At 52.8% G+C, this 14423-nt stretch overlaps 1 protein-coding gene across 1 annotated transcript in view; it reads right to left on the minus strand.

Annotated features, from left to right (window-relative positions):
- Nucleotides 1-14204, minus strand: part of GNG4 (G protein subunit gamma 4) — a 95727-nt gene extending 81523 nt beyond the window's left edge. Inside the window, exon 1 of the mRNA XM_037986050.2 lies at nt 13844-14204. The gene's annotated coding sequence lies outside the window, so the exon portion shown is untranslated. The remainder of the gene's footprint in view (nt 1-13843) is intronic.
- Nucleotides 14205-14423: the final 219 nt, after the last annotated feature.

A 14423-nucleotide genomic window follows, 5' to 3' on the forward strand; every position in this document is an offset into this window, starting at 1 on the left:
CACTGCCAGGGGACACCCAGGTAGTGGCCAGGAACCTTCCTCTCGCTGGACAGGTGAGCCCAGACTAGTGTGGGGAGGAACTGGCTCTCTCTCTGCAGAGGGAGAATATCCTGAGAGACAGGGCTGGGCTGTTTTCACCGTGCTTCCTCGTGCCTGCCCCTCCTCTGACCAGCCAGAGTTATCCGCACTGCCTCATGGGGAATGAGGATGATTAAATAGAAGTGCAAAGAGGAATTTTGCTTTTTACTTCCAAAGTGGGTTCTGAAAGCCTTCCTCAGGAACAAGTTTTAGATGCCAAAGCTTTTGATTTATTTGAGGAAGGCTCTTTGGGGTCTCAGAAAAGGGGAACCCCAAAGGCACCAGGGTCCTGCGGTGAGGCCTGGGGCAAGGTCTAGGGGAGCCCCGTGTAGAGGAGGGCAGCTGGCGCTGAGCAGCAGGCCTACATTCCCTCCTCTTTGTAACATGGGGAGCAGTGCCTGCAGGAAGCCATGGCCACACAGGGGCACGGCGCCCACACTGAGGCCTCCCGTCAGAGACCTGCATATCTCCACGGGTCCTCTAGCAGGGCACTTGCCTGTGCCCTAAGATGTTGTTGAGCCTCAACCAAATTACTCCATACAACAATCTCATGTTAAGACCAGAGATCCGATGAACCCCCAAAGAAGGGTGGGTCCCCAATACTGACAGGCGATGGTATGCAGATGCCCCAGTGTTGTACTTCTGTATCTGGGAGGGACACATCGGAACTGGATTCTGGGACCCTATTTCCTTGTAAGTGCATTCTGGGTCTTTCCCTGCTACCCCAGCAGTGCTTAAGAGGCAAGAGGATGCCCTAGGAACGGTGTGGAACTCGAGTGGAAGCCCTGGGTGCCATCCTTGCTCTGCTAGGCACCTAGCTGATGGTGACTCTCCTTTGAACCACAGTCTCCTCGTTCAAGAACGGGGATAAAGATCCCTGCCTCCTGGCATTTCTGTAAAGATCAAGTGGACGGGGTACATGCATGCTTTTAGCAAACTGCAAAATGCTAATCAAATGCTAGTGATTACTCCTTTGAAAATCCAAGCACAGCCTGCAAAATACTTGGAACATAAATTGAGCAGACATATCGGGAGTAGTTTCAGGTTATGCTTATGTGTCCTTTATTTTAAAAAACAATACTTAAAACACCACCTAAAAATTCCTCTGACCACTTATTTCAGTCAAACGCTGGAAGATGGGGGGTTCTTTACATTAAAGAATTAGAATGAGGCTGGCCACAGTGGCTCACACCTGTAATCCCAGCACTTTGGGAGGCCAAGGTAGGGGGATCACTTGAGGCCTGGAGTTCAAGACCAGCCTGGGCAACATGGTGAAACCCCCTCTCTACGAAAAATGCAAAAATTAACTGGGCGGGGTGGCGCGCGCCTGTAATACCAGCTACTAGGAGAGGCTGAAGCATGAGAATCTCTTGAACCTGGGCGGTGGAGGTTGCAGTGAGCCGAGATTGCGCCACTGCACTCCAGCCTGGGCGACATAGCAAGACCTTGTCTCAAAAAAAAAAAAAAAAAAAAAAGAATCAGAATGAGGAAAACAATGGTGAGGTGGAAACAGATGTTTGAACACAGGAGAATTTTCGCTGCATAAGGATGCTGTGGGCACTTACACCAGATGTCTGCCCTTCACTGCCTGGCCAGGGTGGCACTTTTAAACCATCTGATAATGGAGAGAGGTGGCACAGTCTGTATGGGCACACAGCTCAGTCTGCAGCTGATGCCACGTGTGGGCGCACAGGGCCTAAGGGGCTGACCTCTGCTCTTGTGGCACTCCCAGTCTGGCACAGACTTGAAGAGACCACCGAAAAGGAGCCCAGGCCAATGGCCTGCAAAGCCACCTCCCTCCACTTGGCCAAGAAGAGCTTCCCGGAGCCTAGCTCCTGCCTGCTCATCTGGCCGGCTTCATCTTCCAATGCTCCTGGTCTCCCCATAAGCCCTGGCTGCTGGACTGCTGTTTTTAAATCCCTCCCAGGCAGGAGGAACAGAACAGAGGTGAGTAGGTAGGTGCAGGCCCTGGAGCCCGAATCTGCTCCTTTCTAGCTCCCGAACTTTGGGCAATTCCTTTCACCTCCCGCTTTCCTCCCTTCAAAATAGAGGAATGGCTGTATTGGTTTCCTATTGCTGCTACAACACATTAAACTTATGGCTTAACACAATGCAGTTTTATTATGTTATAGTTCTGGAGTTCAAATTCTGAAATGGGTCTCAATGGACTAAAATCAAGGTGCCAAGAGGGTTGTGGGTGGAAGCTCTGGGGAGCGTTTGTATTTTTGCCTTTTCCAGTGTCTACGGCCATCTGCAATCCTTAGCTTGTAGCTCCTCCTGCATTTTATTTTAAATGTTACTTTAAGTTCTGGGATACATGTGCAGAATGTGCAGGTTTGTTACACAGGTATACATGTGCCGTGGTGGTTTGCCGCACTTACCAACCCGTCATCTAGGTTTTAAGACCTGCATGCCTTAGGTATTGGTCCTAATGCTCTCCCTCCCCTTGCCCCCCATCCCCTGACAGGCCTCGGTGTGTGATGTTCCCCTCCCTGGGTCCATGTGTTCTCATTGTTCAGCTCCCACTTATGAGTGAGAACATGCAGTGTTTGGTTTTCTGTTCCTGTGTTAGTTTGCTGAGAATGATGGTTTCCAACTTCATCCATGCAAAGGACAAGAACTCATTCTTTTTTATGGCTGCATAGTATTCTATGGTGTATATGTGCCACATTTTTTTTTTTTAATCCAGTCTATCATTGATGGGTCTTTGGGTTGGTTCCAAGTCTTTGCTATCGTAAATAGTCCTGCAATAGACATACGCGTGCATGTGTCTTTATAGTAGAATAATTTCTAATCCTTTGGGTATATGCCCAGTAACGGGTCCTCCTGCATTTTTAAAGCCAGCCTAGCAGCATCCCCCACCTCTCTCTCAGACGCTCCTATCTTCCTCTTACGAGAACCTTTGTGACGACATTGGGCCCTCCAGGTGTTCCAGGATCACCTCCCCATCTCAGGATCTTTCCCTTAATCACGTTTGCAAAATCTTTTTTGCTGTGTAAGATTCACAGATTCACAAGTTCCAAGGATTAGAGGGTGACCATCTTTGGGGACCATGATGCTACCTACCACAGTAGCGTCAGGAATAAGTAGTTCATACAACATAAGACGCTTAGAGCCTGGTCTGCAGGAAGCACTTCATAAATGTGAGCCAGAATCATCCTCACTTGCTCAAACAGAGTCCCCAGCCTGGAAGGCTTTCGCTTTGCACTGGCTGTGCCCTGATGGTTCCATGTGGCCAAACCATGAGACCTCCTTCCAGAGGCCGTCCCTGTCCTTCTGGGCCGGGCTTGGTGTCCTGCTGTGTTGAGGTGGGAGCTGTTTTTAATTCCGCATTGTGTGCTTTTTAAATTTTTATTTGAGAAAGGGTCTTACTCTGTTGCCCAGGCTGGAGTGCAATGGCACGATCTTGGCTCACTGCAACCTCTGCCTCCTGGGTTCAAGCGATTCTCCTGCCTCAGCCTCCTGAGTAGCTGGGTTTACAGGCCTGTGCCACCATACCCAATCAATTTTTGATTTTTAGTAGAGACGGGGTTTCACCCATGTTGGCCAGGCTGGTCTTGAATTCCCTATCTCAGGTGATCTACCTGCCTTGGCCTCCCAAAGTGCTGGGATTATAGGCATGAGCCACCGTGCCCTGCCCCGTGTTGTGTCATAATCATCTGTCTCCCTCACTGGACTGTAAATGCCTCAGGAGCAGGGATAGCCTCTGACTTATCTTTGCATTCCTACCCCGAGGATATGGCACACAGTAGCTATCAATGTCTCCTGGATGGTTCATGGGTGAAGGTAGGTCTGTGTCCTTTGGGGTGCCCAGAACCTCAGAGCTGCCGCTGCTGCCTATGGGAGGGGAGCAGTGGGGGGGAGTCTCTAGGTGGGGGTCTTGTGCTTCGGCAGAGGCAGCTCTTCAGGGTGGCAGCTGGTTTTCCCACAGAAAAAGCTGTCTCTCACTCCAAGCAGGGGAGGACAGATCCACGCGTTCAGCCTCGGGGGGAGACCTGGTGTTGCAGGCACATTGTGCCTATGATGGTCAAACCCTCACAGCCCCACGAGGAGAGGGAGAGGGGGTACAGGACACGGGAGCCTGGGGATGCTTAGGCAGGTTGGGGGGAATCAGATATCAGGAAGAAGGACCCACAGAAATCACCTGGTTCAATGCCTCTCAGATCTGGTGGCTGCAAAACTCAAAGACTCATTCCCGGACCCTAGCCCAGACCCACTACATCAGAATGTCCAGGGGGTGACGCCCAAGAAGGGGTATTTTAAAAACTGCCCAAAATGTATGCAGCCAAGTTTGGGAACCAGTGCCGCATCTACCTTAGACTGTATACACAGCCTGTGCTACAAGTAAATGGTTCTCAAAGCAGGTGTGTAAAACAGAAGGAAGGATACACACATCATTCAACAGACTCACTGTGAAGCTGCCAGACCACACATCAAGGCGAATACATAAGACAGTCCTTGCCAAGCTGAGTCTTCGAGCCGCCTGAATCCCCGCAGGGTGGAGTTGAGGGTGGCCTCTCCACTTCATTTAGCCCCCAGGCCTTCGGACCTGAGGGTCTCTGATCCAGTCTCTTGGGGCCACCACACGCTGTAGGGCTCCAGGAAGGGTCAAACTGCCCGGAGGGTCAGAGCTCTCCCTCCCTTTTGTTGCTGCTTGGTGCCTGGCAGGTCAGAGGTCACTGGGCCCAGAAGCCCTAGTCCCTGGATGGGTGGAGCACCCACAAAACAGCCAGGCTGTGAAGAGGCCCACTTTGGAGTGAGAAGAGGATACCTCTCGTGTGTCATTTTGCAAAAAGAATCTCTGTCTCTTCCTCTACCTTGAGTTACGCTACCAAATGCTCCTTTTGGTTAATGTAGCTTTCTTATATACCGGGGTGAGGGGAGGGGAGAGCCAAAAACTTATTCTGTCAGGAAGGCAGTTGGGCATAAATTAATCTATAGGCTGAGTGCAGTGGCTCATGCCTGTAATTACAGCACTTTGGGAGGCTGAAGTGGGAGGATCACTTGAGGCCAGGAGTTCCAGACCAGCCTGGGCAACATAGTGAGACCCCATCTCTACAAAACAATTTTAAAAGAATTTAGCTGGGCATGGTGGTGGGCAACAGTAGTCCCAGCTACTTAGGAGACTGAAGTGGAAGGTTCACTTGAGCTGGGGAGCTCAAGATTGCAACGAAATGCCATCACATCACTGCACTCCACCTGGGCAACAGAGAGAGACCTGCCTCGAAAACTAAACAAATGCATAATCGGCCGGGCGTGGTGGCTCACGCCTGTAATCCCAGCACTTTGGGAGGCCAAGGTGAGTGGATCACCTGAGGTCAGGAGTTCTAGACCAGCTTCGCCAACATGGTGAAACCCTGTCTCTACTACAAATACAAAAAATTAGCTGGTGTGGTGGTGGGCACCTGTAATCCCAGCCACTAGGGAGGCTGAGATGGTGCCACTGCATTCCAACCTGGGTAACAGAGCAAGACTCCACCTAAAAATATAAATAAATAAATAATCTGTGACTCCACCAACACGCTCACCTGCTGGCTCCACGTGCATCAGATGAGCTCATTTGGGAGGTCACCTTAACCTCGAATCAACACAGCAGGTCCTCCCACAAGCAGCCTATTTAAAGTGCGAGCCACCCCTTCCCCGGAATTCCCTACCTCCCAGCCTTGTTTTATTTTTCTGTCATGCACTGACTATATCTTAAATGCGTATTTATTCATGTACTTGTTTAAACTACTTTTGATTTTCTGACTTCTTATCTTTGGTCTGATTCCTCCACCATAACAGAACTTCTACGAGGGCGGGGATTTTTCACTCCCCCCGCCCCGCCCGCAACGGCCTGCGTTTTCGTAGCCCCAGAGCTTCGAAAGTACGGTGCGGAAAAGCAACGAAACACAGTAAGAACTGTGCGGAAAAGCAACGAAACACAGTAAGAACTGTGCGGAAAAGGAGAGAAAACCAGACCGCAGGGGTATTTCACAGCTAACCACAGAGGTCCGAGGAGAACGCGGGGTGGAAGAACCCAAGGGAGGCCGGGCAGGGGCGGGGTGAGCCTTGGCCCCCTTGCCCTGCAGGTGTCGTGGGTAAGCTGTCACAGTTAGTTACTGTGAAGCAGGGCCAGGGCCAGTCCTCCTGCCTCGAGGCCACTGTCATTTGGGGGTGGGAAAAAAGTGGCCGGGGGCAACTGAGCACAACACAGAACAGAAACTACCTCTCAATAGAGGCCCATGCACGGCAGGATGATACACTGCGATTCCCCGACGTGGGCCTGCAGCAAGAGACGGGTGCTAACAGCCTCCGAGCCAATCTGTAAGCATCAGGGGGACGAAGGAATCATGAACAAGCGGCAGAACCGCAACTGCTCCAATGCAGAGAGTGAGTCATCCAGGAAGGCAAGGTGGAGGGGGGTGGCTGTGGTTTTGCAGACGCTGGCAGGAGGGGCAAGGGCCGGGAGAAGGCAGGGTGGGGGAGGGGTCTCCTTTAAGGAAATCCAGTGCATGAAAGTCTGTGTAAGAAAGGGTGTGCCTCTTACAGAAGGATATTTGTTTTGTCCTAAACTTGCTGTGTGTTCTTTGAGGCGCGGGCCTCCCTGCTTTGTCATCACACCTTGGATCACTCTGGGCAATCTCACCCGTGTGGCTTCGCCTGGGTCCAGCCAGACCTCTGCTCAGCTCTGCACATACACGCCCCCTGGATGTCACCTCCTGACTTGGCAAGTCACACACCCTCTCTCTACTTGCCTAGCTTCATTCACAAAACCAGGTTACATGACCCCTCGTCCATCCATGCTCAGTCTGCCTCTCCCTGCCCCTCCGTTTCTGATCAGACAGCCGCCCCTACTGACACTAGGGCCGGGGCACCCTTGGATGTTAGCCAGTCTCCCTGTCCTTCCTCTCCTGCCCCACGCCTCCGGCCTTCCCCACACAGCAGTCACAGCCAGAGGGCCGAGGCGGGCCTGCTGCTTGCTGCTTCTGCCAGACAAAGGCCCTGGATTCCCCATTCTTCATGGTCAGTCCCACCTTCACACCCCGGCTCTGATCAACCTTTCTGCTCTCTCCACTCCTCTTTCATGACCCTGAGCCCCTGCTGGGTCCCCGCCTGGAAAGCCCTTTCTCATTTGTCTGGCTTGAAAACCCCGCCTCAGCTCACCAGGGCCAGCTCAAGACACCCTCTGTTGTCACACCCTTTCTGCACTGCTCTCCGGAAGAACTAACGCTCTCCCTGTCTGTGCACTAACCCAGGGTAGGTGGGCTGTTTTCACACATGCACCCCCTCTAGGTTCTGACTTCTCTGGAGTGTGTGACCATATCTTATTTGTTTCTCTGTTGCCAGTGCCTAAACTACCTGATGCATGTATTTATTGTGGGTGCTTATCACACATGCAGTCAATGAATGCCTCACAAATGTATGGTTTACATAGTCTTTGATGAACGCATCTATTGCTGGATGTTTCACATACAGTCTTTGATGAACACATCTATCGCATCCAGCAGTATATCTGTATTGAAAAAGTCCTTCCATAGCATCCAGTAATGAAAAGGAAGGTGGCAGGGAGCAGTAATGGACAGTAAAACTAAAAACACCAGGAAGATCCACAGTGAGATCAGCAGAACCCTAGGATGGCAAATCCACGACAAAGAAAATTTCTGTTGAATAAAAACGTGCTTGGGTCCAGGCCAGCCATCGGCTTCTTTCAGACACTATTGACTGCAACAAACAGACACTATTGACTGCAACAAACTCTAGCACAAGGAGAGAGTCTAAAGAGAAACTTGTTCAGAGGATGCTGGACCATCCGTCAGTGAGCACAGCAAACCCGAAAAGGCAGGGACATGGCAGAGCAGGGGCTGCAGGCACACTTGCTGCGGTGTTGATGGAGCACACACAGAAAGGTCTGCCCAAGAGAGTCCCAAAAGGCACAATTCTACAGAATCAACCAAGTGGAGGGGAATGGCAGTGAAACGCCAAACTCCTGCTGAAAGGTTGACGGGTACAGCCTTCCAGAGACAGGGGTGGGTGATGGGGACCCGGGCACCCAGAGGTCCAGATCAGCAAAAGAGGCCAGTGGCTCTGTCTCCATCAGATAAATTCAGCCACAGTGGGAGGGAGCGTGTGAGACCGACAAAGGCCTCACCCTGGATCTGCACCTCACCCTGGTCCAGAGAGAATTCAGTGGCCAACAACACTGCCAGTTCCCCTTTATTTCCCTTGAGGTCAACATGTTGGAATTCTCTACTCACATCCACCAAGAGACCCTCCTCAGCCACCTCCACACTCACACTCCAGGCCCACCACTGCCCTTGGGCATGAGCAAGCCTGACGGTGTCTCCACATCCTGGTAACACCTTCTTCCCCCGCACACCCCGTCAAACACGTTGACATCAAACACCCCGTCAAACAACATGCACGTTGTAGACTGAAGTCATCGGGTCTCCTTAACCAGGCTGTAGCCCCCTAGTACCCTGCCATGTGGCCTCACAGCTGACGGGGGAACAAACAAGCACCTTCAGACTGGGGCAGCTTCTGAGTGATATGCAGAGTTATCTGGGGCACAGAGAAAACAGAATTTTCCCAAGATTGTGGAAGGAAAACTAAAACCAAATAAGGACTGACTCATGCTGGTTTAGTCGGCCACAGGCTAGGGGCAGCGGAAAGGCCCTGCTGGAAATTTCCATCCAGGGTCTGTGCAGGGCGGGTACCCCAGCGCCACAGGGCAGGGCAGATGGCTCCCCAGATCGGGCTGGAGAGTCATCCAGGAGCCTCCTCACCCAGTTGTTGGGTGTAGCTGGACCTTCCTATGGACAGGGAGCTGTGGGAAGACAGAGACCACTGATGAGGAAGGGGAAATGCAGCAGCAGACACTCCGTGCACATGGGCCCTGGGCTGCCAGAGACCCCAGGGCCCACGTGGACGTGCGGGTGTGGAAGAGTCACACATGGCCCTTTCCAAGGTGTGTTGATGACTTGGCTCAGCCTGCAAAGCCAGGATGCCTGTCCTGCTGCCTGACCTCTGGCCTCTGGCCTCCAAGAGCCTGACCCTCTGGGAAGACAGAGTCCCAGCATGGGGCATGACCACCCCATCTGCTCTTCCTGTTCATCAGTGTCTGGACCTGAGCCACAGAGTCCTGCTGGACCATCATGGAGAAGAGCCTGGTTTCAGCCCGCAGCAGCCTCCCTGCCCTGCCTCCCACCCCAATCTCAACAGTCTCTTGCTGTTTTCCTCCTGTCACTAAGCTCATTTCTCCTCTTTGGCTTTCATACATGGGCACTGCTTTGCCAGAAATCTCTCCGTTTTACCTCTTTGTGTGGTGAGACACCAGAAGAAACAAGGTTGAGTTTGGGTGCTGGAATTTGGGGGAACATGTAAACAGTTTTTCTGCTGTAGTTGTAGAGGTGCTTGAATAAGAATGTTCAGGCTGGGCATGGTGGCTCATGCCTGTAATCCCAGCACTCTGGGAGGCCGAGGCGGGCAGATCACCTGAGGTCAGGAGTTCGAGACCAGCCTGACCAACATGGGGAAACCCAGTCTCTACTAAAAATACAAAATTAGCCAGGCGTGGTGGCACATGCCTGGAATCCCAGCTACCTGGGAGACCGAGGCAGAAGAATCGCTTGAGCCTAGGAGGCAGAGGTTGGAGTGAGCCAAGATCATGCCATTGCTCTTCAGCCTGGATGACAAGAGTGAAACTCCATCTCAAAAAAAAAAAAAAAAAAAAAAAGAATGTTCAAAAGAGTTAAAAATGTTTTCCTTCTTCCTATTTCATCGCCCTGCCTCTCTTTCTTTGTTGGAGCCCAAAGGGAGGGCAGAGAAGACAAGGCCTTACAGCTGTCCATTAGGCAGGGGCACCGGGAGGAGGTCCAGGCACTGATGAGAAAGGCATAAAGGCACAGTTAGTGCCAGCTCATATGATCCAGCGTGGCTATTGCCCCGCCTCGTGCACAGAGGGTGTCGGCGGAGAAACAATCTATCTGGCCCAGAGGGATATTTAAAGTGCTTCCTCTATCTCTAGGGCCTTCCGTGGCCTCAGAGCACACGTGTCACACCACAGCCAGCCAGCCCAGCAACTCAAAGAGAAATGGTTTTAGAAATCTAAGAAGCAAGAGAAACAAATCCTCCTGGGAAAGGAGCCCGTGTGCGGTGCCTGAATGTGGGTCTCTCCACATTTCCTGAGTGTGGGTCTCTCCACATTTCCTGAGTGTGGGTCTATCTACATTTCCTGAGTGAGGGTCTATCTATATTTCCTGAGTGTGGGTCTATCTACATTTCCTGAGTGAGGGTCTCTCCACATTTCCTGAGTGAGGGTCTCTCCACATTTCCTGAGTGTGAGGCTCTCAACATTTCTCTGCTTTCTTCTCTTCCACACATCTCTGTTGCTTTCACTTGTCATTTGTGCATACTTTTCCTCCATCAGTTAAAAAAGGTTCCCACCACCCAGCACACCCGCTGCCAGGACACTCCTGGACAGAGAGGACACAAGCCGTCACTGCTATTGTTCTGCAAATTAGAAACTTGGCAGGTAGCCTCTGACTATCAAAGGAGATCATTCACATGCCACATCCAGCCCAAGCATCACCCTTCTTTCCCCTTGTTGCCCACTAACTTGGGCTCCTTGCCCTATCTGATCCTTGGAGACTAGGCCTTTGGTGGCCCACAAACCTCAGGGCCGTGGAGATGAACAGTTCCTCCATAGCTCCCTATTCTTCCTCACTCCTTCTGGGCACCCAGGGCTCATTCCACAATGAGCACCGCGTCTTCCACACAGCCGGCTTTCCCTTACCTGCATGGCACCTGTCATTCTGTCTACCAAGTTCCAGCAGGGAACCTGATTGCCCACCAGCCACCCTTCAGCCTAACAAAAACTCCTTGGTAATTAGGGGAAATTGGAACGCTCCAGCAACCTCACTGAACTGATCTCTTTTTAAGCATCCATTGTTTTCTCTGCAGTAATTTTCTCTTTCAGCAGCTTTTCTCGCCTCTATTTCTTAACATTTCCTAAAATGAAAATTTCATTTGTGTTTTTACTTTTGATCATTTATTAACTGTCTTTGGCTTATTCTTAGAGGTTTTTAACCAGCTTCTTTCAGTCTTTCAGTAGTATTACCCTGCAATCTCCTTTTCTTTCCTGATACTCTTTTAGTTTTTCTGACTTTCAATTAAAATATCCTTGCTATCCACTGTTGATAAGATATTTATGTAGTCCTTACACTGTATTCAAGGAGTTAAATTTTGGTTTCTGCTTTTAAAAAAGAAACAATCTCTCTACCTTGAATAATACAAGTCTGTATGCCTGAGTATATCTAGAATGAATAAAAATACCACATTTTAAAAAAGGAAAACCAGCAAGATTAGATAGCAGTATATCCTCAAAAGGTGTTTCAAGAACAAAAATCAGGTAATATTTTAAAGTAACCGCTTCAAAATTCCATGAAGAAAGGGGCAATCTTCTGACATACATTATCAGGCATTCTCCCCCCTCCATGAAAAAACTGAGACCAACTAAGAAAAATGTGATAGTGACATAGTGAGATGCAGCTATAAATAAAGGAACAAATTGTTGGTTACAGACCTTAGTCTTTGCTTTCTGCATAAGCAGTAGTTTTGTGGTAAGCGTGGGTATGGGCGTGTAGGTCTGCGGGGCAAGGGGCATTGTACACATTTTACAGTGTTCCTGCCCTCCCGAGACAGCTGTGGCTCTTGCTTCCCCAGGGGTCAGTGTCCACGTTCCCACCTCATGTTGTTTATTTATTTTGAGACAGAGTCTCGCTCTGCCACTCAGGCTGGAGTGCAGTGGCACGATCTCAGCTCACTGCAACCTCTGCCTCCTGGGTTCAAGCGATTCTTGTGCTTCAGCCTCCCAAGTAGCTGGGATTACAGGCATGCACCACCACACCCGCCTAATTTTTTGCATTTTTAGTAGATACAGGGTTTCACCATGCTGGCCAGGACTGTATTGGACTCCTGACCTCAAGTGATCCACCTGCCTCGGCCTCTCAAAGTGCTGGGATTACAGGCGATGTTCCCACCTGATGTTCTACCATTTCAAAGAATGCACTGACGATTGGGGGACTTCAGGGACTGTCGCTTTTGCTTTAAAAACTGGAAAGGGAATCTAGGAAAAGCTTTTTTTTTTTTTTTTTTTTTTTTTTTCCTGGTTTCTCCACCATCAGTTTGCATGAGAAATGCCAACCACGGGACTGCTGGGAATGACCCCTTTGCTGCGCTGTTTCTGAGCCAGCCCTACATCCTCCACTGGCTTCCTTGGGCAATTTTATTTTCAGGCGCATATGAGGACTGGAGTTGTGCATGGGGGTGGGTGCCAACAGGAAGTCCATTGTCCTAAATAATCATTTCCGCCTAACTAACCCCATGGCGAGGCTGCTCATTAACAAGCAAGGCCACAGTAAACCTTGCATTTGCATTAACACCTACCATTTATTAAGTGCCACAGTCATCTCTTATGATGACTGGTCACTGAGCAAACCCTACATTTCAAAAACAATCCAGTTTTCAGGTACTCTGTTTCTCTGGGCTGGAAAAGGCTTTCCATTTATCAACTTAAGTTGTCTCCCCAGTCGCCTCTTGCAGGGAACAGGGCCAGATCAGATGGCGGCTGGTTCCCCTCCCCCGCCTCATACAAAAATCAGGAGAAGGAGTTGCGGGAGGAATCCAGAAGCTGGCCGCAGAGCCCAGGTCTCCCATGGCTACTGTGAGGCATTCGCCGCTGCGAATTTCCCGTCCACTGTGGGAAGTGGCACACCTCACTCATGAGCAGACGACAGGACTGGCACGTTTTAATGGAGAACACCGGCGCAGCCTAGGCGGCCTTTTGCTCCAACTGAGAGGCACGGGCCTGGTGCCAGCATTTGACAGTCCTGGGAGGCGACGGGCAGAGGAGAGACGCGGTAGCCGCGGGAGCCGGGGAGGCGGTGGGAGGCCCGGCGTCCATCATCCACTTTATCACTTGATCAAACTTTAACATTTTTGGGTTTCCTAACATCTTAGCCCCAAATACTCGAAATGAAGCAAATCTTAAATTAAGGAGTCTTTCCCCACCACGCTCTGTCCTCCTTCTCACCTCACCCTCCCGCCGTTTCGCGTTATTTCCAAGGCAATTTTAAAAATCAAGCCAAACAAAGCTCCCCTGTGCTGCCGGGCGCGCGCGGCGAGCGAAGCACATTTCAGCACCAGCCTCGGGGACAGACGCCATCAAGGAGGGGAGGAAAACCACCCTCGGCTGCGGTGGCTCCACCGTCACCCCGAGTGCTCCCGAGGCGGCGTCCGGGCTGCTGGGGAGCCGGGAGGGCTTCCTCAGGCACTCGCCAGAAACATTTCCCCAAAGAAAACGCCCAACCGGCCACGCCATCTCCTGCCCCTGTGGTCCTTTTCCTCGGGGGACGTCCCCGCTGGGAGAACAACAAACGCTCGGTGACCTACAAATGGAGAGGGGACCTCCGAGACCCCGCCTGCCTCATGCCGGAGGGACTGGGCGCCCCCAGTCCCGGGAGCCCCAGGACGCGCTCCGAGGGGGCTGTCCACACCCACGCGCGGGCTTCCCCGGGGCCCAGCGGGAGGTCCCGGGAGAGGAGGCCGAGGGAACCACAGGTCTTTGTGTCGCGTGCAGCAGCTGGCGGCGTGAGGACCCCACCGGGGCCAGAGCCGTCTCCCTAGGTCCGGAGACTTTCTCCCCGAGTTTCCCTTCCGCGTCTGGCTGCACCGGGGCTGGGCTTTCCCCGCGGACACCCGGGGCTCCGGCCAGGCGGCCACTTACCCGGAGCGGGGTCACGCGCGGGCTTCGTCTCCAGCGCGGTGCTCGCGGGGGGCTGCCAGGCCGAGCGGCATCGCTCCGCAGCGGGGCGCGGGCCGGGCTCGGGTGCAAACGCGCGCCTCGCGCCCCTCCCGCCGCCCGCGGGGTCTCCGCGTCCCGTCACCGGCCCCGCCCCGCGCCGCGCCTCCCGCCCTGCAGGGCCGGACCACGCGGGCCCGGGGGTGCAGGCGGACCCTCCCCCGGCCCTGGACGCTGGGGGCTTCTGTTCGGCCCCCTGTGCCGTGGGGGCCCCGGCGGGGGAAGGGGGAGCCGGCGACCCTGCGACCCTCGTCGCCCCCGTTCCACGCTGGCCGCGCCCACTCCGCCGCGGGGTCTCGCCCGGGAAATCCCGCCCGCTGCCACCAACGTCACTGCTGCGTCACCGGGGCTCCCGCGCTCCCCGCCCCCGCCCCAGCCCGGGCCTGCGCCCCCCGCCCGCTACTCGGACCCCCGCCCCCTGACCCAGCAAAGGGCCGCGCCCCCGCCCCACCCATCCGGAGCCCGCGTGGCCGGGGGACCACTGGAAGGGCCTTGGGATGCGGGG

The sequence above is a fragment of the Chlorocebus sabaeus genome, chromosome 25, assembly GCF_047675955.1.
Source record: "Chlorocebus sabaeus isolate Y175 chromosome 25, mChlSab1.0.hap1, whole genome shotgun sequence".
Classification (NCBI taxonomy): domain Eukaryota; kingdom Metazoa; phylum Chordata; class Mammalia; order Primates; family Cercopithecidae; genus Chlorocebus; species Chlorocebus sabaeus.